Raw genomic sequence first — 27,553 nt, forward strand, 5'->3', positions numbered from 1 at the left:
TCAAACCCAGCTCTCCAGGTCAGAGTCCCGTGATTTTAACCACTACACCAAACTGGCTCTCATTTAAATGTATGTACTGTAGGGTTACCAAACTCCAGGCCTGACAAAGATCAGTTCCCCTGGAAAAAAATGGCAGCTTTAGGGGTCAGACTCTATGGCGTCACACTCCGCTGTGCTCCCTTCTTTCCCCAAACTCCACCCTCCTCAGGTGCTACCCCCAAATGTCCAGAAATTTCCCAAGCTAGAGTTGGCAACCCCAATATACTGCCTGTGAGGCAATGTTAAGTATATTCAATGTACAGTAAGATGGTGGCTGAGAATTTCAGCCGCACTGGTGACAAAGGAGGCATTAGGAGACTGAGGGATGGTGTGTTCTTTAACAAAATGAGGGCATCAGGGGAGAATGGGTGGGCAGGAAGAAAATCCAAGGATATTTATGTCCTCACAAAATCCTAAGCAGGTATGTGAAGCAGGGCCAGATTTAAGACATGGTAAGGCCCGCTGTATCACGTTTAAGAGCTATCAAGTTAGCTCTAATATAATTCTATGCTTGGTCACATGGGGGGGAGGGGCTTTGATAGTGAGGAAATAGGTTTTATTTCTCATATGGCATTTCTCTTCACAAAATGGGATGCCTAGCTACTCATTTAAACTATGGCATTGGCAAGTGCAGCACAGAGGTTAAATAGTTGGGCTGCAATGAAGCACTTTGCTAGTTCAAATCTCATACTGCCATGAACTTCACGAGGTGGCCGTGAGTAAGCTGCTCCTCTCAGCACCAGCTTCCCAGCTGCATTGTGGGAATAATATCACTGACTTTGTGCTCCACTGTTAGCGGGCACTAATCTGTCTGAAGAATAGTATACAAATAAATGGTTATTAAGTCCTTGCTGCCAATAGGAGGAACTGCTGTCCTTGTGAATAAATATGACAGCATTTTTGAAAAAAAGATACTTCCACCAATGGAAGTCTTTGTTGTTACCAAACACTGAACTATTAAGAGTGGTAACTATCTCACCATGTAGACAGCAACGCTATGCTATGGAGATGGGTCTTCAGAACTGCCAAGCTGGGACATTAACCCCATTACCAAAGAAAATAAAATCTCCAGGGGAGTTAATCTATTCAACTGTCAAGAGAACTCTTTAACTCTGAAGAGTTAATTCCCTCAGGTTCAAGATTAAACCATTCTTCTAGAGAGCTGGTAATGAAACTTTGTTTGCGTAAAAATGTTTCACTAGGGAGATGTTTGCTTACTAATGAAATGAAACTTTTCCAGCAAGTTGTTCTCTCCATCACAGAACCAAAGACACAAGGGAATTGTGAGGGGTTTTTTTCTGCCATGGCAAAGAAGACAGGAAAATGAACACTTTCGTCATGGGTAAATCCAGCCTTTCATAAGAGTCACATTAATGGTTATACTGAACCTCTGAATTCACTGTTTAGATTGAATCCCAGCAAATATGAACCATGACTCTTCCTCCACTGATAAAACAGATTTATAATTCAGTTAACTCTTCCCCTGAGAATAATGGATTTCTCTTCTGAAAACACAGTATTTATTTATAATATTAATATCTCACTTTTCTTCTGAAACGTAACTAAACAAATCCCTTAAAGGAAATGGATGCTGTGTTAAATTCAAACTGATCAAACCCCACTAAAATCCTCCCAGAGCGAGAACTAGTGCAGAGAAGACCAGATCAGGGCAAAGCACACTTATATAATCCTCTAGACGGATCATTCCAAGCAGGGAAGTGGGGGAGGACAAATAACAAATGGGAAATGAAAAACTGTAAAATTCCTGGAGCCCAAAGGTAATTGATGTAACCCTGACCTTGAGTGACTGGCCAAGGTGTAGCCTATTTGAAATGAGAATGGAAGTGGGAAACCTGCTCAGATGCATTTTGCTTCTCTCTGGACCAAGCTTCCCATTCAACCCTAGATGCTGGAAATAATGGCCAAGAGATGAGATCTAGATCCTTCTTGGCTCTGGTGCCAATAGATTTTCTAATTTAAAAAATCAAAGTACCTCAAAATGCTTCATCAAGATTAAGGATGCTAAAAAGCAAGTTTGTTTTTTAGTTGGTCCACCCTGGAACTGGTGCAGGCTGATCTCGTGCATTTATATTTGGGGCTTACAAATGCAGCAGTAGCTACAACACAGAAATCTAAATATTGTTGTTATGACTTGGTAGTTTGGTCACTGTGAATGTCTATTCTCCAGTTTTAGCGAAAAAGGGCAGGCCTAAAGGGAGCCAGAGCCTATGACAAAAGGATGGTAATGTTTCTTAATGACTGCACATATCACCTCTGCTTTGATTGTTAGGAAATGGGTTTCTGAGAGAACCCATCAAGGCTCAGAGGGGTCACGCTCCAAACTGAGGGAAGGATACAGGTATGTTTATGTAGAAAGAGCAGTTAAATTCCTGAAGAGCCACAGGAGAAGCATACGGCCACTGCTGTGAGTTGGCTGCATCTTTGGGATGCACCTCTCTCTCTCTCTCTCTCTCTCTCTCTCTCTCTCTCTCTCTCTCTCTCTCTCTCTCTCTCTCTCTCAGGAGATTTAATGTGGGATAGCAGACTCTGCGCCATCACATGCTCTCTACTTGTAAATACTGAATGGCATAAATCTCTGTTTGCTTCTAGAACTTTTTGCTACTTGGAGGAGTGGAGAATGAATAACAGTATTTTAAAGGCAAAGAGTCCAGTAGCACCTTTAAGTCTAACCAACTTTACTGTAGCATAAGCTTTTGAGAACCACAGTTCTCATTGTCAGATGTGTGGAGGGTATGAAGAAACTGGCCAGATATATTAGAACACTGTTACATGATTTAAGAAGCTCGACTTTGGTACATAATCCAAGAAGTCAGGAAAATCAAAATCTCATTCTTTAAAAAATTTCATTCATTATGACTTGAAATAGTTAACACAGATCCACACACACCCAAATTTACAACAAGCATTTTGGGAGCTACAGTACCCACCTAATGAAGTGAGGAAACAAATTGACAGGGCCAAACTAGTACCCAGAAACAGCCTGCTCCAGGACAAACCTAAAGGAACTAACAACAGAACACCACTGGTTGTCACCTACAGTTCCCAGCTCAAACCCATCCAGCGTCTCATCAGTGATCTACAACCCATCCTGGAAAATGATGCCTCTCTCTCAGAAGCCCTGGGTGGAAGACCTTTCCTTGCCCACAGACAGCCCCCCCAACCTTAAATGACTTCTCACTTACAACCATGAATCAGCTAGCAGAGTCACCAGCACAGGTACCAGGCCCTGCAACAGACCCAGATGCCAGCTCTGTCCTCAGATCTACCCAGGGAATACGATTACAGGACCCAATGGCATCAACTATGCTATCTCTGGCTCTTACAGCTGCTCATCCTCCAACGTGATATATGCCCTCATGTGCCAACAATGTTGATCTGCTCTGTACATTGGACAAACCAGCCAACCTCTGCACAAAAGAATAAATGGACACAAATCTGACATTAAAAATGGCAACATCCAGAAACCAGTGGGAGAACACTTCAATCTACCAGGAAGCTGCTGAACTGGAATTCATATGCAAATTTGACTCAGACTTGGATTGAATGGAGACTATGAAGAGTTATCTCATTATCAGAAGTAACTGATTTAATTATCAGAAGCAAATTGATCCCATTATCAGAAGCTACTGATCGCATCTACTCCCTCCTCCCCTCACCACTTATATATATTTGACCAGTTTCTTCATACCCTCCGTGCATCTGATGAAGAGAGCTGCGGTTCTCGAAATCTTATGTCACAGTAAAGTTGGTTAGTCTTAAAGGTGCCACTGGACTCTTTTCTATTTTACTACTGCAGACTAACACAGCTAACTCCTCTGGATCACCCCCCGCCCCAGAGATCTGATGTCTGATACACACAATTGCTAAAAAGTTTTGAAAAGATAATTTGTACATTTTTTTCATTGAAATGGGAGAGCCAATGGTTAAGTTACTCCCATAGACACTAGAAATTTGGAATATGTGTAGTCCAAGATCAGGGGCGGTGCTAGGGTTTGCCGCGCTCGCGGCTGGCCGGCCAAGCACCCCCCCCGCGCGCACGAGCACGCGCGCACCTGCCTGCGTGATGACATCATGCGTGATGTCATCACGGGAGCGCACACGCCGCCGCCGGCCCGATCACTGCGGCGGGCGGCCTCCGAGCTCTCCCGCTCGGTTGCCTCCGCTGCAGCAGATGCCTGCCCGTGGTGGCTGTGCCCGGCCGGGGGCTTGTGCTGGCAGCGGCGGCGGCATGGGGTGGGAGGAATAGGAGGCTTCTGCTTTGGGGGGCGCGCTCTGGCCCCCCGCACCTCTTCCAGCGCTCCCTCCGGCACCCCGCGCCTGCGGCCACCGCCTACCTGGCCTCAATAGGTGCGCCGCCCCTGTCCAAGATATACTAATGACTACTAAAGTTGGACAATGTGACCCTTGGCATCCGTCTAGCGTTGTGTGACCAGAAGAAATGCTGGTTTCTATGGTTGATGACTGGTGCCCTGGAAACTACATGTTCAGTGCACCTTACTCTTGTGATATTGCATCTCTAGATCAAGGAAATCTGGGGCATTTGACAACCATATGAAGGACACAAGTAGCATTCTGTACTATGTTTTCTTTGGCAGTTGGGCCTCCACAGAGGAATGGGAGAAATGGGGCATTGCAGGAAGAACTACAGTGTGAGCTCCCCATTTTCTGTCCAGGGCTGAATCCACACACCCGTGGAGTGTCCCGGTCTTGCGCTAAATGTTCGCTAAACACCCGGAAGTGTAGCGTCTTTCTAGCGCGATTCTAGCGAATCACGCTAGAAAGACGCTACACTTCCGGGTGTTTAGCAAACATTTAGCGCAACACTGGGAAGCTCCGCGGGTGTGTGGATTCAGCCAAGTAAACGGGAAGGGGAGAGGACAGCTGCAGTGATGAGAGTGTTGGCAAACTACTTATCCACTACACCTAAATTTATTTCAAGTTTTAGCCATAGTTTATAATCAGGTTTTTTAGAGGAGGACAAGCTCATAAGTGAACCATTATAATACCCACCCCCATCACCATTGCTAACTGCCAGAATTCAGGAAGGATATGAAGTTTATCTCAGAATGAAAGACAACATTCTAGAACAAAGCAAGCAAAACCACACAGGGAGGAATGCTGAGCCAGTTTTCCATTCACTGCCTAACGCTCTTCTTGAATCAAATGGAAAGGGAACTTACAGTAGCAGCCAGAAAATGTAACTGTTCATGCAGAACACATGCTGTATTTATTTGTGTATGTGTGACAGAGAGAATGAGAGAGAGAGAAACCACAGGAATATTGCAGTACTGTCAAGAATTTTTTTTTAAAAAGTGCATGGAGAATCATTAGTCATTTTGTATTGGAAAGTAGCTAGTATAAAGAAACAATACTTTTATATACTGTAAAAATCTACTTTTCAATAGAGGTTACCCATTCCATAGTAGCCCCGTGGTGCACAATGGTAAGCTGCAGGGCTGCAGCCCAAGCTCTGCTCAGGACCTGAGTTCGATCCTGGCAGAAGCCGGGTCCAGGTAGCTGGCTCAAGATTGACTCAGCCTTCCATCCTTCTGAGGCCGGTAAAATGAGTACCCAGTTTCCTGGGGGTAAAGTGTAGAAGACTGGGGAAGGCAATGGCAAACCACCCCATAAAAAGTTTGCCAAGAAAATGTCGTGAATCAACATCCCCCCATGGGTCTGTAATGACTCGGTGCTTGCAAAGGGGACTACCTTTACCTACCCATTTTATATACTCTGGCTGCAATTAGGTGTTACAAAAAGCAGACATTAAGCTGAGATGTGCACAAGTCTGGCTTGAAAGGCCTGCTGTCTCCCTAAAGAAAGTAACCTGTACACCTGGAATGTGGAAGAATTCCATTTCTAACTGGGATTCTCCATCTGAGAATGGAGGAGGGAGGAACAAGGTATGCAAGAAGCCGAGCTCATACATATCCCTTCCGAATGCTGGTGTATTGTTATATCCGAACACATCCGAAGCTGCCTTATATTGAGTCAGACCACTGGTCTATTAAGGCTAGTATTGTGCACTCTGACTGGAAGCAGGGTATTAGAGGTCTTTTAACCCGAGATGCTGGAGATTGAACCTGGGGCTTCCTGCATGCAAAGCAGATGCTCTGTCACTGAGAGCCAAGCTACAAGTGACGCCTTACACAGGTTGGACACTTGTCAGCTTCCCTCAAGTTTTGATGGGAAATGTAGGCGTCCTGGTTTTACAGCTTGGCTCTCCATTACAGCTGCAAGACCAGGATGCCTACATTTCCCACCAAAACTTGAGGGAAGCTGACAAGTGTCCAACCTTGTCAGGCATCACTTGTAGCTTAGCTCTGAGCCATGAACCCATCCCATTTGAATGCGTCTTCTCTTAATTAGATGTTACTGCACCACCGCAAATCTTATCGCTCATGTTCAGGATCTAGGAAATTACGGGTTAAAACCCATTCCTGTTTTGGACAGCCAAAGCTAAACCCCCCTGTGACTACAAAGAAACCATGAAAACTCTTTTTTTGGAAAGAAGACCAGTGTAATGTTATGACAAGATAACCACACTATTACTGATGCAGAATTGGCTTTTAAAGAGAAAATAGCCTTTTGTTTATTTCAATTATATGTTTTCAGGTTTTCCCACACCATTTAATTTCCTTTTCCATGCCACAAACCCAGTCCTAAGACTCTTGGGAAATTTGGAATTAAAAAAGTCCTGCTAGAAAACAAAATGGATATGCTAGTGTGGGGGAAATAGTGCCTCTCTCATTTTTAAGTGGCTCTTTCCTTTCTTTTATTGCATGCTGACAAGCCTGTGATATGTCGGTTGCCATGCAACGACAGAAACAGCAGCATTTAAACCCCATTAGGTATTAATTATCGTCACGGGTCCTATTGCAGCTGAAAGTTCAGAAAATACAGCAGTTGAAGTTAGTCACCTTGTAAGATACAGTTTCTGATGAAAAGAAGCATTGGTATACATAGCAACTGCCTACTTTTTATGATATCTGAATAACCTTAAACTTAACATTGTTTTTGTTTGTACTTCCCCTTCAAATCTAGAATAAGAATCCTATTATGAATACATCAAAATGTTTATAGAGTTCAGGAGTATCAATGCACATTGTTTGTATTAACTGTTGGTTTAGATGACCATCACTAGGGAATTGTTGATCTTTGGGTAACTAAAATACCTGCAGCAGATTAAAGACTTCCTCATTTTACAGCACAGACTTACAGACTTTCGCTCCTCTGTGTCCAGTGACTTCCATAGACTTAGGAGGGTGTAAATCTATCTAGGAGTGTACTGTTATTGAATTGTATATTCTCCTAGTGAAGAAACTAAGTTTGGCTTAAAGTTAGCTTCATAAAGGTTATTAATGTGAATAAAGGCTTTCAGGCTAAAGGCTGGGCTCGAAAGATGTAATATAGGAAATGGGACCGGAAAAATTCTGTGCAGAGACCAGCTTGTATTTCTCTATCAGTCTTTGGTGTAGCAGTTTAAAATGCTAAAGAGACCAGCAGCTGTTCAGCTTTGAAGCTTATAACACCTGAAAGGCAAACCCATGGATGCAGAAGCTGATATGCCCATTGGGTTCTGGAGATGTGCATCTTCTGTAACAAGAGAGACCAAAAACGTTATAAAATACACTCGTTTTGGAACGTGGAAATTCACCTGGTGTTTAGGAAAAAAGAAATCAGTCTTGTGACTGTTTAAAAACAAAACAACATTTGGTTCTGGCATCAGCAGTGGAGAACTAGGGCCTACTTCTTTGTGAAAGCTAGGACAAATGGACCAATGACGCTGTCCAGATTTGAATGAGATGGCTCTAGAGCCCCAGTGGCACAAAACAGAAGCATGCCCGAGCCAGGGGGAACAAAATGGCAATCTGATCCTGCAGGAAGGAAACAACTGGTAGTGGGAAGACTGACTGTTCATCTGCCCTGGAGCCAAGAGACTGATCGCCAGCTATGGCAAGCAAGTGCTTGACAGCCTCCATTGCTCTGCCATTAAGGATACACATGGTAAGGAAGGAGAAGGCAGTTGGGTGTAGGCCTTTCTATTTCAAGGTACAAAATTCCTGTGCTGCCTCCCCTTGTTTTATTATACCCTTACTTATATTTACTAAGTATGTATGCTTATTTATACTTCTAAACACACACATAGACACATACTTCAGTATTACATGCTGCTAAATCAAACAGAGGTTTCCCCCATCAACTCAGCATATGCATAAATAGAAAGGGTCTGAAAAATATAGTCCACTATATTCCCGCCCTTGGGGTACACCCTCCCTTAGGTAACAAATTCCTCGCCTCTGATAAAGTGGTTTCTAGGCCATGTAAGTTTATGCCTCTATAAATCTATGAGGTGCCACAAGAATCCTGTTTACTTTCCTCCCAAAGGAACTATCTATAATTCTGGTGCATGGTGTAACCAGAGGAGGCTACGAAGCCTTCATCAGCTGATACGCTGTTTCTTGCTGCAGCAGCAAATTTCTCCTCCTTTCTGTCAGCTCCAGAAATGATTTTTTTTCTGATTGAGCAGACCTGCTTCTGTGTTACGTGACCGAAATATATGGCCAGAAAGTGGGGTTCTTGCTTATAGCACATGAGAAATTGCAACTCCTCCTCAGCCATGCATATATTTACAACTGTCTGTCAAAAAAAAATGTTGCGGTAACATAAGCAGCACAACAATACAAACTATAGCAACTGAAAACACTCTGGCAGCTGGAAAAATATTTATTTATTTATTCTCCATTTTCCTTCTCAGCGGGAAGACAAAGAAGCTTTCAACAACATTCTTCTTGCCTCCATTTTATTCTCTCCTGTAAGGTATGTTAGGCTGAGAAAGAGTGACAGGTGCAAAGTCACCCAGGGATCTCCCATGGCAGAGTGGAGATCTGAAGCCGTTTGTCCCCTATCCTAGTCTACCCTGCTAACCAAGGCACCATGCTGCTGACATAACTGCAGAAATTCATTTCAGCTGCCTGGTTTTCCCATGCAATCATAAGAATGCATGTGGCCAAGAGGTACCCATGTAGGGAAACTGTAGATACATGGAGATTTCTCTGAATAATTCTTTTTAGTTAAACTTGCAGCATGAACAGGAAACGGTACAAATCTAGAAACGTGATGGTCTATATCTGATAAATACCAATCTTTCCTCAAAGGAAAAGTTTGCATTAAAGAACAACAAAGCCATTATTTATATGGAAAACTGGTGAAAAGGGAGTTGTACAGTGTTATTTATATAGGGGATAATGCAAGAGAAGAAAAATGTCTTCTTGATTCTCTAATGTGAATGTAGATTATTAACATCTGACGCTTGAAAAACACGGAGAAAAGAGATGGCAAACCCCTTTGTTATCTGCAGGGTAAACACACAAGGTTAATACAAGTTAAATGCCCCAAAGTTAGGGCATTAAACATTTAACAATTTCTCTCTTACCATCGCTCTGCACTACAACACAAAGCAGTAAAAGGATAGGTGGCTAAAAATAAAAAGAGCACCTGCATACCTAATAACCACATGAAACAAAATTAGACGCCTGAAAATAAGGGCGAGAGATTTAACTGAGTCAAAATCCATGCAGCTCATTTGTGGGGCAATTAGAGAAGAAACCTTATATTATCTGAGCTACTGCGAAACTTCAGTACAATTCCAGGCTCACACATGCATTATAGGACTTTTGTTTTAATTCTGCACCTAACTTCTGATGGGAAGCAAGGCTGTCGTTGAATGATCACATTAAACTTGAATTCTGAACTCAAGAAAACTACTGATCTGAACAAATCTAGACTTCTGTTTATGAAACCAATATATCCTAAACTAAATTAATATTGTGTAATGAATATGCAAGATATGTCACACAATAATGATCAGATGAAAAAACTCTCTTGTTATCAAAGGTAAGAGGCTTACCATGATATCAGAAGAGTTTTACATGATGTGTTTATTTTGTGATATTTTTGTAAATTTATTAAAGAATATTCATTTATTTTATCAAGAGCAGGTGTGTGTGTGTGATTCCCCCCCCCCCCCTCAAGCTTTTTGCCTTTTTGATTTTGGGATTATTGTAGGTTATCCCCCCTGCCACTCCTCTGCCTCTTTTCCATGCCAAATATATCCTTCTTTCTTTATTTGACTCTTTGATTATCATTTATAGATGACTCTTAAATGTGCAGAAGCTTTCGTTGGGATCTGTACTAGGCAAATTACACTAATCCATAAATCTCTGTTGGAAGTGTAAAAAATAATCCTTTTAAAACTCTTTAATACCGTAACAGTGAAATGGCAAAATGATTAGAATGCCTCAAGGAGCTATTGATCTCTGGTCTAGAGTTTGCACCCAGTATGCAACTGTTACATCTCTTTGGTATGGCTAATTATAATGGGATTTCTTTGGCTTCTGTTCTCCAGTTCATTTATGTGCTGAGTTCTGTAGCTAGGCAATTTGCCCTACTATTGTCTCTTCTTCCCTAGCTGCATTTCATTACTTCATCTGTAAGGATGCTTTCACACATCTGTTTAAAGTACTTGCGTATGTGTGAAATAGCAACATAACACTGACATTTGGGTGCCATTCACAAATGACTTCGGCAAGAACATTACCATAATTCCATGTAGAACTGTCAGCAAAAAAAGCATCCCATATAACTCTTCCTTCGGCACCAGCTTCTTCTACAGATAATGCTGACCAGTGGAATGAGAATGGAGCCCCCGGCTTAACGAAGGTTTATCTGAATAAGTGCCATGTTGTTTTGGATGCAGGTTGTGATGTTATTGTAGCTGGAGTTATAAAAATCATTGGCTTATTTTAGATCTCAATTTCCTCCTACTCAGCTTCTCAGATTTGGAGACTTGCTGGATCATCTTTTACCTACTTGCAAAGGATACTGTCTGGCAACGATTATTTGGACATCTATCTAAATTAATCCCACTTCCAACTCAAAGATCATTGCAGATGGTTAAACTAACCTGCATGCTAATCCTCATACACGTAACCTATTTTTAATCAACTTTGCTGCCTTAGTAACTTTGTTCCCAGCTAAGTGTCACCAGCCAATTAGCACATTTCCCCAACTATTGCCCCAAGACAGTGTTAACGTCATTATCTTTAAAAGATGCATTAACGAGAAACCAGTTCCAGACCTAGCTTTGCTTTTACATCTTTTTTAACCCAGATATAAAAAATATCATTGCTATGTGCAGCCAGAAGATAAAATTAGAGAAGGCAGTAAAATGGCAACTACTTAATCCATTTGTATAAATTACAGCATAAATTATAGCATTTTCATATGCACAGATTTACCAAATGGTGTGCTTTCTACTATATATAAAAGTCATCAATTCCTGCACAAAGAGCTTACAATGGGGGGGGGGGGGTGACAGGGAGGTTGCTCATACAATGGATTTTTTAAATTTTTAAATCACTACCAAAGCCAGTGTGAAGAGTCAGTTCATCATCATCGTTGTCGTCATCGTCGTCATCATCATGTATGCATTACCTCAGATTCTAGTCTCTGTACTACAGTTATATTTTTAAAAGTAAAATTTGTGCAGATGTACAGTCTAACAGAGATGAGGCCTTAAGGAACAATTAAAGAGGAAAGGAGAAGGAAAGGCTTACAAATGGAATGAGAGAGACGATTAACTGTTCAGCTTGGGTAATATAGGCAGGGCTTTTTTTCAGCGGGAACGCAGTGGAACGGAGTTCTGGAACCGCTTGAAAATGGTCACATGGCTGGTGGCCCCGCCCCCTGATCGCCAGACAGAGGAGAGATTAGATTGCCCTCTGCGCCGCTTAGCAATCTCAACTCCCCTCTGTCTGGAGATCAGGCAGCAGGGCCACCAGCCATGTGACCATTTTCTCTGAGGGCAACTCACTGAGTTCCACCACCTCCTTTCCCAGAAAAAAAGCCCTGAATATAGGGATATATCACTCTCTCACCTCATTGCTCCTCATGCCCAGGAAATTTAAGCCAGATGGTCAACCAAATAAACAGTCAGATCAGACGTTTTCCATTTGCTCCCAAATGTCAGCAGTAATTCTGTCAGGATTCAAACATTTAGTAAATTTATAAATTGGGTGTAGCAGCTTCATGCTGCCTCCTACACGAACAAGCAAGGTTAGTCTTTCATAGCAACTTTCACAAAAGTCCCAGTCCTAGCTACTCTTATTAACCAAACTGAGAATTTGACATAATTACTTTTTTCATTCTTAGGGTATTATTATCTCCACCCTTCTGTTGCATTGTGTGCAGGGTTTTCATTGTCACAGCGGCTGTAGTCTTTAACAGGCTTCCTGATGCTTTAAAAAAAAAATAGATAAGCACTGACCAGGGCTGAGAACACAGCGTATTTAACAGCAGTAGCAAGAAAGTAAGTAACCCCATCAAAAGTATAGAACAGCCTTTAAAATCCTATGGCTTCTCTCTCTCTCTCTTTTCTACCCCTCCTTCCTCTGCCCTGACCCACCATAATTAAGTTTATTTTCAAAATTCAGGACATAAATCTCTTCATAAATGACACTGCATTTTCCCCCTCACAAGTTCCTTCCCTTTCTGTCAGCGTGAGGAGGCTGCCACCCACTCAGAAGTGGTAAGAACTCTGGCCCAGGACTGTATATCAGTCAATGGACTTCAGGGTCCCTTTTCGTAACTGCAGTGCTGGAGCGCCATCCCTGAAAACTCCCTTCTATTGGTGAGAGACAGTATTAAGCCCTTCTCAGTGTATTCCCTTATCCTCTTTTGTTTATAGCCAAGCTACAAGTGACGCCTGACACAGGTTGGACACTTGTCAGCTTCCCTCAATTTTTGATGGGAAATGTAGGCATCCTGGGCTTTTTCCAGATGGCTTACCTGCCTCCGGAACGTTGCGCCATCTTGCGGGGAAAGTGCGAAATGTCGCGTTTTCTCACGCGAGTTTTGCGTGACGTTGCACGACGTATGTTCACCTGAACATACAATTCACAATGGAGAAAGAAATCGAGGGAAAACTCCCATTCCTGGATACCTTGGTCATCCGCAAAGCAAACTTTCAGTTAGGTCACAAGGTCTACAGGAAACCAACTCACACTGATCGGTACTTACACAAAAACTCCAATCACCACCCCCGACAGCAAAGAGGCATAATGAAAACATTAGTGGATCGTGCAAGATGGATATGTGAGCCGCACTTTGGCCGTTTCCAGACGGCCCCCCGCCTCGCGAAACGTCGCGCGTCGTCGCGCGTCGTTGCGCAGAAAACGCGAAATATCGCGTTTTCTCGCGCGAGTTTTGCGCGACGTCGCGCAAAACTCGTGCGAGAAAACGCGATATTTCGCGTTTTCTGCGCAACGACGCGCGACGACGCGCGACGTTTCGCGAGGCGGGGGGCCGTCTGGAAACGGCCTTTCTCAGTGAGGAAATTAATCATCTAAACCACGCACTTCAGGCAAATGGCTACTCCAGAAATGAAATCCGAAGAGCAATCAAACCCAGGATGAATCAAACAACCAAGGAAAAACAGTCTCCTACAGGAAAAGTGTTTTTGCCATATATCAAAGGAATGACTGATCAGATGGGAAAGCTTATGAAAAAGCATAACCTTCAAGCAGTATTCAGACCCACCCGAAAAATACAACAGATGCTACTATCAGCAAAAGACAGTAGAGACCCCCTCACCTCTGCAGGAGTATACCGTATGCCCTGCAGCTGTGGACAAGTTTACATCGGGACCACAAAGCGTAGCATTCAGACAAGAATAAAAGAACATGAAAGACACTGCAGACTTGGACAACCTGAAAAATCAGCAGTGGCTGAACATAGCCTAACTCAAACAGGGCACAGTATCTTATTCCAGGACACCAAAATACTGGACAACACTTCCAACTACTTTGTCAGACTGCACAGGGAAGCCATTGAAATTCACAAGCATAAGCAAAACTTCAACAGGAAAGAAGAAACCTTAAGAATGAACAGAGCATGGTTTCCAGTTCTGAAAAACACCAGGCTAACAAAACACTCTATACCCGACAATAGCCCTGCAGAGAAGATTAGCACATCAAGCACCAATCCATATGCAAAAGAACCTCCTCAGGATACAGTGAAGCCTCCCGCCATTAGCATTCCACACCCTGGGAAACTCTTACAGGATGACTCAGCTCAACCTCACCCCTCCTGAGTAGATATAAATGACCTGCCAACACCTTTTCCACACTGTGACACTGAGAGATCTCTGTCTTTTGGTGCTACACCTCTGAAGATGCCAGCCACAGCTGCTGGTGAAACGTCAGGAACTACAATGCCAAGACCACGGCAATACAGCCCGGAAAACCCACAACAACCATATTTTTAAGGTTGTTTGGTCTCTTGGAAGTTGGTTGGTGTGAAGTGGAATTTCTGGGATGGCTACTAATAATAGGTGGGAACTGGACGAATTAGAGAAGTATGGTGGTGGGAAGAGTGTTGGGCTTGTAAGACGTCAATCAATCAATCAATCAATCAATCAATCAATCAATCAATCAATCAATCAATCAATCAATCAATCAATCAATCAATCAATCAATCAATCAATCAATCAATCAATCAATCAATCAATCAATCAATCAATCACCTTTAATGGCATACAAGAATCTAAGACAGCAAACAAGTTGGTATAAAATTACATAAAATATCAGAAGACAATATATTTATACAACACTTGTATGAATCTTAAGCACACCCACTAAAAACTCCACAACCACTCTAGAAATCACTGTATCATTATCCTTCAACAGAAAACGACAAAAGGATAAATTGTTCTGCCATTCAATATATAGTGGCAACCTCTCAAACGACATTCTTCGTAACATCATATAAATGGCATCCAACATTATATGCTGGATAGTATCTAGGCTGTTAGCGCCACACGAAGAGTGTCTTTCTGAAAAGGGGACTGGTGTCTCCCCTGAAGGACACTGGAGGGGAAGGCATTTAGTCTGGCCAACATAAAGGCCCTACGACAGTTCAGGGTCTCAAGATCATAAAAGTACTGTGGAATTATGAGATAAAGTCAAGCTCACGGTTCTTCTAATCTCTGCCCTATTCTCAGGGATATGTGTAGTACAGCTCTCAGTGAAACTCCCACATTAATACTAATGCTGAGTAACGCCAGGTCTATATGCCTTGCTACAAAATTTGACCGGGCATATTTGACTGAAATCTGGGTGGAGTATTCTTTCTCAAACCATCCTGGGCAGCTATGCAGCTTCTGATCAATCCCAAACTGGGCATCCAGGTGCCATTATCTTCTGTGAGTCTTTTTCCTTCTGCAGATTTCTGGCGCAAACGGTTGCCAGCATAAGCTTACACATACCTTGGTTGGGATCCAGGGACAAAATAGGTATCCTTCTAGTAAGTCTGTCCAGCTTAGCCGTAGGTGCCCTGTTTGAGCTGGCAAAAATGGGCTCTGGCCTGGTGCTGAAGAGCCCTAGGAAGATGAAGGACTACAATATTTGCACGGAGACCTCCTTGACTAGCTATATTCAGAACTTTATGGCCAGAATGGCTATCATAGATCTGTTACATAACAAAAAAAAAGGCACACGCAGGATTTAAATCTTTTGAACTGAGTAGATTTCTGGTAGTCAACAGATAGGACTGAGCATCCAACCCATGTCATGACCAGACCATTATCTGCTGCAGAGGTTTTTATTCCCTGCAGGAGTCGCAGGATTTCTATGGGGCTTCAAGATATTCTGAGGGTTTTTTTTGAACAATGCCTCTATTGAAACCATGGTCAGGATCTGGAATGCTAGGCATAAGGCAATAACAGGATTATCCTGGCGTTCTCTACCCCTTTTAAATAAGAGACCAGCCTCATGGTTTACTTCAGACCTGGAAGAACTGAATAAGGATGGAAGACATCTGGAGAAATCTGACAGAAATCTCAGATCACATCTGACAAAGCATGCTGTACAATACATTTAAAAGTCTATGAGGAGAGGGTGAAAGTAGCACCCAAAAGATTGCTTCTCCTGTTCCACTGCATCAGCTAAGTTGGATCCAGCTCAATTCAATCAACATTTAATGACTCCTAGGTCTGAATCCCAGAGTGATAGTGATTTGGTCATCAATAATAATATTTTTTTCACATTTATTTGACTGATAAAATCTTCTCTGTTGGCTGTGGCTTAGACGGCAATTTGTCAATCGGCTATGTACTAGAGGCATCTCAAACACCGTCTGGTCTTTTCCCAGAGAGAAATATGGCTTGGTTTGCTTAACCAATCTTGGCAGGGCTTTGGGACTTGTGAGGGCTCCTACTTGTAGTTTGACTTGTGTGCTCCTTGGCTGTTGAAATCTTGTAAGGAGGTGCTGAGGGTTCAACTGCTGAAAAGGGTTAATGTTTCCCTATTGGAAGGGGGCTTCCCTAAGACCATGATGGAAGCTGTAATTCATCATAGTTTTTATCTGAGACACAGAGTATTAATTTACTTTCTTTTGGTATAGATTGCTTCTTTCACAGTGAGGTAAATGTGAGAGGTCCATTGTCATGGATGTAACCTAAGGTAGAAGGTGAATTCTGGGATCCCTCAAATCCAATATTTTATCAGCAAAGCCACCCTAGATACCTATGTATTCACCAGCTATTATTTTGGAACTATTTTATCATCTTCATTTATTTGTTGTATATAACCCAGAAGATGGCCATTTACTCTGCCTGTTCATGATGATGGAAAACAATATTATACTAGGCCAGGCAAGCCCTATCTTGTCAGATCTCATAACCTAAGTAGAGTCTGCCTTGGTTAGTACTTGGATGGGAGATCTCCAAAGGAGATCAGGGTTGGTATGCAGAGGCAGGCAATGGCAAACCACCTCTGTTCATCTCTTGCCTTGAAAACCCCAGTTGGGGTTGTCTTAAGTCAGTTATGACTTGACAGCACTTTCCACTTTTCTTCCAAAGGTGACTAAGGAAGGACACGATAGCAAAGGAATGGAGGAAGGGAGAAAGACCAAAACCAAAACCAAAAGCTGCTGGTTGCTGACATATGAAATGTCAATATCTGAATAGTTTTCACAAGCCACGCTAAGTAACCCACGGACTCATGTTTTTGGAATAGCATTGGTCTCTGCGCTTGTAAAGCGGAGTGGTACTGAATAAGGGCCTCTTCCTAGAAACCAGAGAGCAAGGATAATGTTTCTATGTTAATACATTTGGCATAAACAGTACATGAGACAGAAAGAAAAGAAACATGATACAGAACAATGTAACTTGGCAACATGTGGCACAACAAGAGCATTTTACTAATCTTTAGAGATGTTTGTGAGATTCTCAACTGCCAAAAGTGTTCTATCTGCTCTCCAACTCATCCCCGCACCAGCACTTTTTCCATTCCTTTAATTCTGCCACTCACTAAACAATTAAACAGTATGATGACAGTTTTAATTCATAAGAAATAGAAAAAGAAAATATTTATTCAGATAGGTACTCTTGGATAAAACACCGACAAAGGAAAAACTCTAAACAAAAAAGCCAGGGAATGAAAAGCTCATATACAGATAAATTAGAAAAATGATGATGGAACAGAACCAAGGGACTGTGGTCATTTCTACTAATGCAAGGTCTGTATGACAAAAAACAGATAATATCCCTATATTCTTGAGGATCTGGGTATACTGATGATGGGAAACTGTGGTTTGTTCGTTTGCCTTCAAGTCACAGCTGACTTATGGTGACCCCATAGGTTTTTCAAGGCAAGAGCTGCTCAGAGCTCGCTTGCCATTGCCTGGCACTGTGTAGCGACCATGGACTTCCTTGCTGGTCTCCCATTCAAGTATTAAGCAGGACCAACCCTGCTTAGCTTATGATATCTGATGAGATTGGCTAGCCTGGGCAATCCAGGTACAAATATATACCTCACTAGGCGCTACAACCAATCATGAAGTTCACATGGCACACATATCCACATTGCATCTGAGCTTTGGGAGACAGCTGTTATGTGTCTATAATGCACAGAATAATTATTTATGAAGCAGCTCTTGAAGCTACTCCACATTATCCAGCAGTGATTGCATGTTTCCCACAGAGCCCCCAAATCTTTTCCATTTTGGTTGTGATTTTTTTAGTTTGGAGATACTCATGATATAAATTACATTTGAATGTATTATCCCCAGTAAGCAGACTTGGTATTATGGGAGAATTTCATGAACATTAACATTTATGCTAGTGGAGGGACTGGAGATTACTTCTAAAAAACATACATAAAAGCAGGGCCTTTTTCTGGGAAAAGAGGTGGTGGAACTCAATGGGTTGCCTGCACAGGGGGCAACTCTTGGTGGGAGGTAATACCCCTGGTACCACATGCATGTGTGCAAAGTGTGCGCATGCTCCCAGGACTGCACAATGACGTCACTTTGGGGCAGCTGGAACAAGGGGGAAGTTTTTTAAAGTTTAAATTGCCTTCGGCGAAAATGGTCACATGGCTGGTGGCCCCGCCCCCTGCTCTCCAGACAGAGGGGAGTTTAGATTGCCCTCCACGCCACAGCGGCACGGAGGGCAATCTAAACTCCCCTCTGTCTGGAGAGCAGGGGGCGGGGCCACCGGCCATGTGACCACCATGTTCCCGCTGAAAAAAAGCCCTGCATAAAAACACGGCAAATAAACTAGATACAAACTTACAATAAGCATCAAATTGATTTCTTGATGCAAAAGTGTAGGGAGAAAATAAAAGGTGTCTATTTAAAAGCTACTGGAATTCTTTTTTTCAAATTGATACGCTCAGACTCGCTGACAGAGTATGTAATGGGGAACTGTGAAAAGATTATTCAAAGGGCAGCATACTTCAAGCAAAATTCTTCAACAGTGTGTGAAATTGTTTGAGATGTTTCATTAACTGCATACCGCTTAAATATGAAAACGGCAACCAGTAGCTTCCCAGGAGTAAACATCCACAAGGCTAAAAGCAGTGTGGTTAATCAGCTTGGAGCAAGGCTGAGTGAGAAAGCTACCTCAACCGAAACGTAAACACTGCAAAGTTGCAAACATCCATAATTGTGGGGGGAAATTCTGCAGGTATAGTTGGAAGGCACACAATGAAGCTTAGCAGGTGTTGTGTTTGGTCAGTGCCTGGACAGAAGACTCGAGGGAGCCAAGACCCTTCCTGGGTTCCACACTGGGAAAAGGGCGGGATATATATTTAAGCAAGTAAGACATAAAGATTCGAACCTTTTAAGATGTGTGAGGTTGCCTTATATTTGTGAACTGAAGCAATGAACCCAGTCAAGTAATAAATCATCCACTTTTTCAAAAGTATCATTCATGGAAGCTGTGATCAATAGAATCTACCCAATCCACTTTTTCTCATAGAAGTCTACACATTTTCCTAGAACTTGGTCCCAAGAATTTTATATTTGCAATCATAATGAAAATAATGCAAAAATCCAAATGGATGCAAAAGACCTTCTTGGTGTTTCAGGGCATGACTTGCCTTTAGTTGGATAAGGAGGGTTCAGCTCTCTGCATGCAGAGCAAAAGGTCTGATAATTTCATTGTGTGTTATTTAATATGTGCATATGATTCATCATGGTATAAATACAAGAGCAAACTTGCTCATCACAAAGACCTCGTTTGGCCTCATAATTTTTTTCCAATGATTTTTTAACATTTTTTTACTTCAGATGAGGAAGCTCCATTTCCCCCCATGGTTCATGCTCATTTCTCACTTTCACTTTTGTACAATATAAAAAATAATCTCTCCAGCTGGAACTGTCCCGTTGCATTTCAGTTCCTTGCTCTTATGGAACACTCTCCAAAGTAGCAAGGACCTTTTGTTTCTTAGTGTTCTTGCTCTTTCTTGTCGAGCTGCTGGAAGCATCAAGAGCACTGTATGTTGCATTGGTTTGCAATGTAACAGCATTTCTGCCTCCCACAATAAGTGGATCTTTTACAGCACAGATTTACATACAGCCAGATAAGCACACCTGTACTACGTATTTGGATGAGGTGCACCAAAAGGGGTTGGGGGAGATGTCTTTTGAAATAGAAGAAAGGCTGCAAAAATAGGCAGACCAATTCAAAGCCAGAAGGAAAACACATCCAATTGTCAATAGATCTCTTGAAGATTGTACACACATCCACTCGTTCAGCCATCGTATTAACAAGACAAACAAACAAAGCTAAAGCCCTGAAGGAAAAGGAGACTGCAGAATAATGGTTGGAAACCACAGGAAGAATAATATTTAGGCATTTATTTGTAGCATGTTGAACACAGCACATTTGTGCTACTATTACTGTTAATTCTAAGGGACATTATCTAACGAGACCTTTAATTTAACACTGAAACCAGCTCCTAGAAGTGGAGGTTATGTTAAGTAGAGTGTGTATGTATCAGCTAATACTACTAAGTGTAACAGTTAGAAAATTGGCCAGTATGAAAAGAAACTCCAACTAAATGGCTACCAATTAAAACAACATCCTTATGGTAGTTATGAGCAATTCACTGGGCATGGATTTTGCAGTATGGACAAGTCTCCAATCTGGACAGTTTCTAGAGTCTCTGGAGTCAAATCTTCATATGGGTAGAATGAGAAGAAATCTCTTTATGATGGAGGTGGGTGGGTGAGAGTATAGCAATCCATGTGGTGAACTTTGAACTGAAGAAAGGCCTCATTATGTGAAACAGTGGCACCACTTCAGATTTCAATGAATGAGTTGAGTGTGAGAGTCTCTCTACCCAAGACCTCTTGCTCAAGTGAAAAGAGGCACAATGTAAGCCTCCCTGAAGGCTCTGTCAATTTCACCTTCCTTTCCAGGAGACGAAGATGAAATAAACAAACCCTGTGAGGAGCAATTTCTGCCGGCTCTAGAGAGGTGAAACTATGCTTCCCAGCTAACACTGCATCTCCTTTCCCTTGAGCGTCCTCGTGTAAGAGGTATCATGTTGAGAGACTCTGAGTCTGAATGATTCCAAGCTTTCTAAATTTAACAGTAATTCAGTGCATGGAACCTTTGACAGTGTGTTCTTACCTTTTAACCTTTCCTGTCCCTGCTGAGATGGTTTCACTCTAACCTGTCTTGAAACTGGCAGTGCCTCCCCTACCTTTTCTCAATCAACTTAATGCACATGTCCCAAACCTTTACGTCCAACTCAGGTAGCCATCTATCCTGCCCCTTCCTTGCCAATGGGCAAATAGTTTTCTCCATCCTGCCAATTTGTCTCTGTAAAGGAAACTCATTGGCTCCAAGCTTGCAATCTGAGAAATTTTATGGCTTTGTTTCCCAGGAAAGAATGTTTCCCCTGAGATCAGATCCTCCCTATGTGTTAACCAAAGGATCCTGCATTTCTTTATCACAAAAATATCTACATGTTTAGAGAGCCCGGCAACTGTATAAATTGAGTGTGTGCGCTACTTGCAACCCTTCCAACACACGTGATTGCCATGAACAGGGGCAGTGTGTGTATTTTGCATGTGTATACAGCTTTGGTGCATGCATGGAACCCTGAAAAATCCAGTGGTCAGTTCATAAATGCCAAAGCTGTATTTGCCTGCAAAATACACACACTGCCACTATTCAGACAACATGGCCGCAACCGTGCATATCGGGAAAATCTGTGCGCAGCTGGGAGGCTTTGAATGTTAACCTCAGAAATGGAGTCAGCTGTATCTTGTAAACCAGCTCTTAGCATGAATCACAGTAAATGTTGCTAAGAAATTATTTGAAAGTAAGTTTTATTTACTAAAGATGTCCTAACAGAAAGCCAGGTCTTGCTTGATTCTTATGGCCAGCCTACCTTTTGTTCTTCCTTTTAAAGTTGTCCCACCCTTGCCTGAGCTCAACATTTCAGTGGCTGAAGAGCTTTCCAGATCTGTCGAGGATGTCTTGCATGCTTTCAGAGGTATGCTGAGATTTTCAATGGCACTTGGAAATAAAATACATTTCAAAACTACAAATGATTGCAAGACCTGCAGTAAAACTGATGGGCATGAATTACTCAATAGCTAAAAATGCAAAATAGATCCAAACTGAATTAACTGCTGCTGGGAAGGAAATTAAGCTTCCCCCAACCCCCTGACGGAAGTGAGAAACAATGCTCCTTAGAATAGCAAAATATTCCATTGCTCTAGAATAAGGCTTCTAAAGGATAAAGGAATACAAAGCCTAGCAGGCAGGAATTAATTTCATCAGTGCAGATGCGATTGCAAACATAATTCTAAAATCAGGCTGATTTTGGTTTCAGCACACACACGTGCACACACGCGCACGCATGTGTAAGAGAATGTTTAAGATCAGCAGTGGCTTTATATACAATAGAACAATAGGGCAGGGGAAAGGCACTTCTACTTGCTCAAGAGAGGTTCCCCGTTTCCATTGATTCTTCCTTGAATCTGAATCCCTCCTTCCACTTCCTTTGCTGTTCAGAGGATGAAGCAACCAACAAGAACGCCTTTTCATATAACAGGAAGGGTTAAGGCAAGAAAGCCTCACTCTATGAGCACAGCTTGCTACGCAACCCAATGGCTTTCAAAAAGATGTTCTAATGACTTTTTGCAAGCTCATAAGAGATTATGAAAACAAGACTTTACCCCTGCTTTCCCACTCTTTCATAGATACGATATAGCACTAAGATTCTGAAATATAAATCAACAGAACCTGATCCTCTAGGGGTAAAAAGAGGCAGCAGCAACCTGAAGATGACTTTAAAAAAAAATAATCAAAACAAAGAGGGGTACAGAAAGAAAAAAGAGAAGGGGATGGTAAGGTAAAAAAACCCTATGAAACGATGCACTACCAGGGTTTTTGAAATACAGAGTACAAAAAACATAACTTTTCTCAACATTTGTCCTTATTCAAACGCAGATTATAGCCATCTGATTAATATATATTTTCCATCTGTGCTGCACAGATTGAATGTATACCTCTTCCTGCTTACTATTTAATAGTAGAAATTAAAGATCAAAAGGAAAGGGCTCTTTATTTCATTATTACTACAATATCTCAGCTTATTTTTTAACATACTGTAGCTATAAAGATCATTTCTACTTTCCCTTAACTTTATACCAATATTTCCATATTATACAGTCTATTTCACCAATTATACATTCAAACATTTTCAATGATGCATGGTTGTGACTAGGGGTGTGTGCTTCGGGTATCTGATTTGGGTAAAATACCCGAATCGGGCCCAATTCAGAAAGCTTCATTATTTCCAAATCGGGGCCAGCAAGCCTGCACCAGAGCTTCTGGAGGGGGGCCCTGAGGGGGGGATAGTGTTGTGGGTTCTGATTCCTTGGAGGATGAAGACTTCATGGAGGACGACAGGGGAGAGGGTATTCCAATCTCCTCAGGAGTCTGGCACATGGAGGACCAGCAGGGAGTGGAACAGCAGGAACCCTTGCCGGAGCAGGCTGAGGAATCCAGGGCAGAATCAGAGACAGAAGCTGTTCCCTTACCTGCACCAGCAGTTGAGACCAGGACAACATCCCCACCCAGCTCCCCTGAACCTGAGAGGCAGCGTAGGGTGCGGCAGTGTCTTGTTGTACAGGAAAGGAGACGGAGTGCAAGGCTTCAGGCACTCAAACAGCGGCGTAGTGACCTTGAGTCCTAGCAGGATGCAGCACTGCCTTAGAGGTGATTGCTCTTAAGCCAGGACGCCCTTTCCCTCAGTGCAGAAGCACCTGCGCAAAGACCCACCTGGCTCTACTGCAACCCAGCTCTGCTCTATCTGCTCTCTCAGCTCTGACCTTTTGGACTCGACTCTCTGGACTACACTCCCTGCTTTGTTCCCTGGTCGGCTTTGTTAAACTCCGGACTTTAGTGAGGCTTGTGTCGGTCTCCCTGCCCACATTCCAGCACACTTCCTGAAGCATTTGTAATGCTTCGGGAAGGTTCGGGGGCCCCGGGGGTTAAGTTTAAAGGGCCCTAGTGGAAGCAGCAGGGACCTTTAAACTTTTCCATTCCCATCCTTTCCTCCCCACTTACCTGGCACCGGCTGGAGGAGGAGGCCCTCCCGTCTCCCCGCTGGCCTCCAGCGGTGGCGGCCCTCTCTGCTGGCCAGCCACGCCGGCTGTGACAGTGGCAGGGAAGGCCTTCTCCACTAGTCAGCTGGCCGGTGTGGCATTGGTGGCTGGAGCCTGACCAGGTAAGTGGGGTGGAGGGTGGGGGGATGGGGTTAAAGGGTGGAGGTGGGAGTTTAAGGGTGGGGGTGGCCTCCCCCTCCCCTCTCCCCTGTCACTTCAGTATGCTCTGAATCTTTATGGAGCATACCGAAGCGACTTAGAAACCTGAATCTGAAGCGGCATGCCGCTTCGGATTTCAGGGTTTTTTCCAAAGTTTTCCCTGCTTCGGGTAAACCTGAAGCAGGAAACCCAAATCTATTTTCGGGTGCACACCCCTAGTTGTGACCTCTTATAAACTATGTGCAATATATCAATATGTGATCCTGTTCAGATTTACAAGACTAAAACATCTCATACGTTTTATCCTTTATAAGCAAAATAATTTCCTCATTTCTCTTCAAATTCTCTAATTGGCCTTCTGTTTAAGTAACTCGTCAGTTTTGCCATCACTGCATATTCTGCCATCTTATCTTTCCAGATTTCCCTACTGGGGCATTCTCCTTCTTTCCATTTACTTGCAAATACCATTCTTGCCGCCATCAACAGGTATCTAAATAGTTCATATGATGTTTTACTTTTTTGGCATGTCCGCCACATGTGAAAGAAGGAGCCATCTGCTTCTTTACATTTCCAACATGACCCTACATATTTCTTATCCATTTTCTCAATATCTTTTGGTGTGATGTACCATCTAAAAAACATCTTATACCAATTTTCCCTTGGTATAGTGCTGTGAATGTCCCTTTGTCCAAATGCCCTTTGTCCAAAGATTCTCCCACTGTTGGAATGTTATTTCTTCTCTGAGATTTTGCATCCAGTTTATCATGCAGGTTTTAACTTGTTCTGTTTTTGTGTCATATTGTGGTAAAAGTTTATAGACTTGACCCAAAATGTGTTCCTTTTTCTGCGTAATTATCTTCTCAAAATCAGTAAGATCCCTTAAATGTCCTCTATGATCCTTAAGAACTTCTTTAACCTGAAGAAGACTTGATTGAACACGACTTCATTAAGGACCCTAAAGGAATGAAATCTTTTGAAGCCATCTAGAGCCTCCACTACAATAAGAACTATGGGTCTTATCCAGCCATTCAGATAGAGCTCTGCTGGATATTCCCAGGAGGCCTACCATCCACAGGAGATTCCAGCAGGGCAGCCAAGTCTTGCGAGAGTGCAGGAGCCAGCCTGCCATTTTATGGGGTGGGGAACAAGAGCTGCTGCCTCCAATGCTGGTGGCAGGGAGAAAGGGGTGATGCCAGCATGGTAAGTAAAGGGATGGTTCGGTCCTTTCCCTTTTAAAGGAAGGACAATAGGGCAAGATGGTTTGTAGCTGAACCTCAGCTGTTAGTTGGCATCTATCTTTAATCTTTAAAGGGCCATGTTCTGTGATGGTAGACCTGGCCTCCTAAATTGGGAAGACACACACTAACAGCAGTTTCCCTGGGATCAACTTCCTTCTTTCCCCACTTCTACAACTCCCCCTAACACAAAACACTCCTAAAATTCTGGAAGATAAAATTTTGTTACTCTAGAATTTCAGAAGTGTTTGGGGTCATTTTGGGCATCCCTGAGCTGACCCAAAACAGCTAATTTTGAGTTTAATTTTGGCTTGCACACCACTAAAACGAAGGTGATGTGCAGGAACACGTAGGGAGGTGGACCTTTGGACCCCAGGATCATGATGGACAACTTATATTGATTGCAGTGAACTATGTGATCAGATCTCTCAAGTCTTATCTTTTGAGTAAAATGTCAGCATTTTAAAAAAACTTCTAGGCATGTACATACAAAACAGCTAACTTTAGGGACTGGTTGCTGAACATTGAGTGCACATCATTGAGTGCACTTTGGAGATGGTTGGGTGGTGGTTATTGGAGAAGTCTGCTGCTGTGTGTTTTAAATATTTATGTGGTTTTATTGGTTTTAAAGTTATATGTATTTTAAATTACTATACCAATTGTAATTCGCCCTGAGTCTGCTGATGCGGGGAGGGCGGAATATAAATTGAATTAAATAAATAAGTAAATAAATCATCAGAATGTTGTTTAATATTCTAAGGAAGAGAAGAAAATCTAAAGGAAACAGTGTTTGAATTGGAATGTAGCAAATCATTATGAGATGAGCAAATTCATGGATAGCAGGTGATAAATGTTGGCAAAATCACTACTCTAAAGTGCCATGTACCTTGGTAGAACTACATAAATACACAAACGCATGATCATACTGCGGGTTTTCACTCAATGTGCTTGCAGACACAAAACAGAAAAACAGAGAATATCATGATGGAAAGAAATAGCATTTTGCACATGGAAATTGCAAACTAAACATAGAGGAAGGGAGCCTTAAATTAATCAATTACACTGGGTTTATGTGCTCCAACTTGCCCAACATAACAAAGGCATTGAGCAAAAAATTAAATCGCAGCAGCATGGAAAGGGGCATTTAAACCCCAGGATCAGCTGTTTGGCAGGGAAATCCCCGCCAAGCAGCTGTTGGCAGGGGTTTAAATAGCCCTTTCCATGATTTCCCTGACAAGCAGCTGAGTGCAGCCTGCTGGGGTGAAATGTCTCCCTTCCTGCTGCTGTGCAGCGGCAGGGAGAGGGGCATTTCACCCCTGAATCAGCTGCTTGTGGGGGGTTTCCCTGACAAGCGGCTGAGTGCAGTCTGCTGGGGGTTTAAATTTCCCTCTCCCTGCCGCTGCACAATGGCATGGAAAGGGGCATTTAAACCCTGGGATCAGCTGTTTGGCGGGGAAATCCCTGCCAAGCAGCTGTTGGCAGGAGTTTAAATTCACCTTTCTAGGGCCAGGTAAGTGGGGTGGCGGGGTGTTGGCGGCAGTGTGGGGGCTGGAAGCTTTCCCCTCACTTCAGTATGCTCTGAATCTTTATGGAGCATAACGAAGTGATTTAAATACCCAAATCCAAAGCGGCTTGCCACTTAGGGTTTCAGGTATTTACAAAGTTTCCCTCCCGCTTCGGATAAACCGAAGCGGGAAACCTGAATTTTTTTCTGGTGCACACCCCTAGAACAGACTAAACAAGGAAGGAATGTGAGATTTGTATGTGTAAAGTGCCGTCAAGTTGCTTATAACTTATGATGAGCCGGTAGGGTTTTCAAGGTAAGCAGGGGTCATTTCATAGAAAAAGAGCTGGAGGAACTCATTAGCATAACTCATGAGCATATGCCACACTCCTTGCCATCACCGGAAGTGTGTCATTAGTATAACTGATTTGCATATGCCACATCCCCTGACATCACCTATCCTGGCTGTTTTGGACCCAATCCTGGCCATTCAGGGCTGAAATTGAGCCCAAAATGGCAAAAAGGAGCTGAAAATGGCCGAAAAGGGGCCCAAAATGGTCAGGATTGGGCTGCTGCTGAGTGAGAGAGTGATCCACCACCTGTCAGAGGCCTGATCCAGGCC

Source organism: Eublepharis macularius, chromosome 9 (assembly GCF_028583425.1).
Source record: "Eublepharis macularius isolate TG4126 chromosome 9, MPM_Emac_v1.0, whole genome shotgun sequence".
Lineage (NCBI taxonomy): Eukaryota > Metazoa > Chordata > Lepidosauria > Squamata > Eublepharidae > Eublepharis > Eublepharis macularius.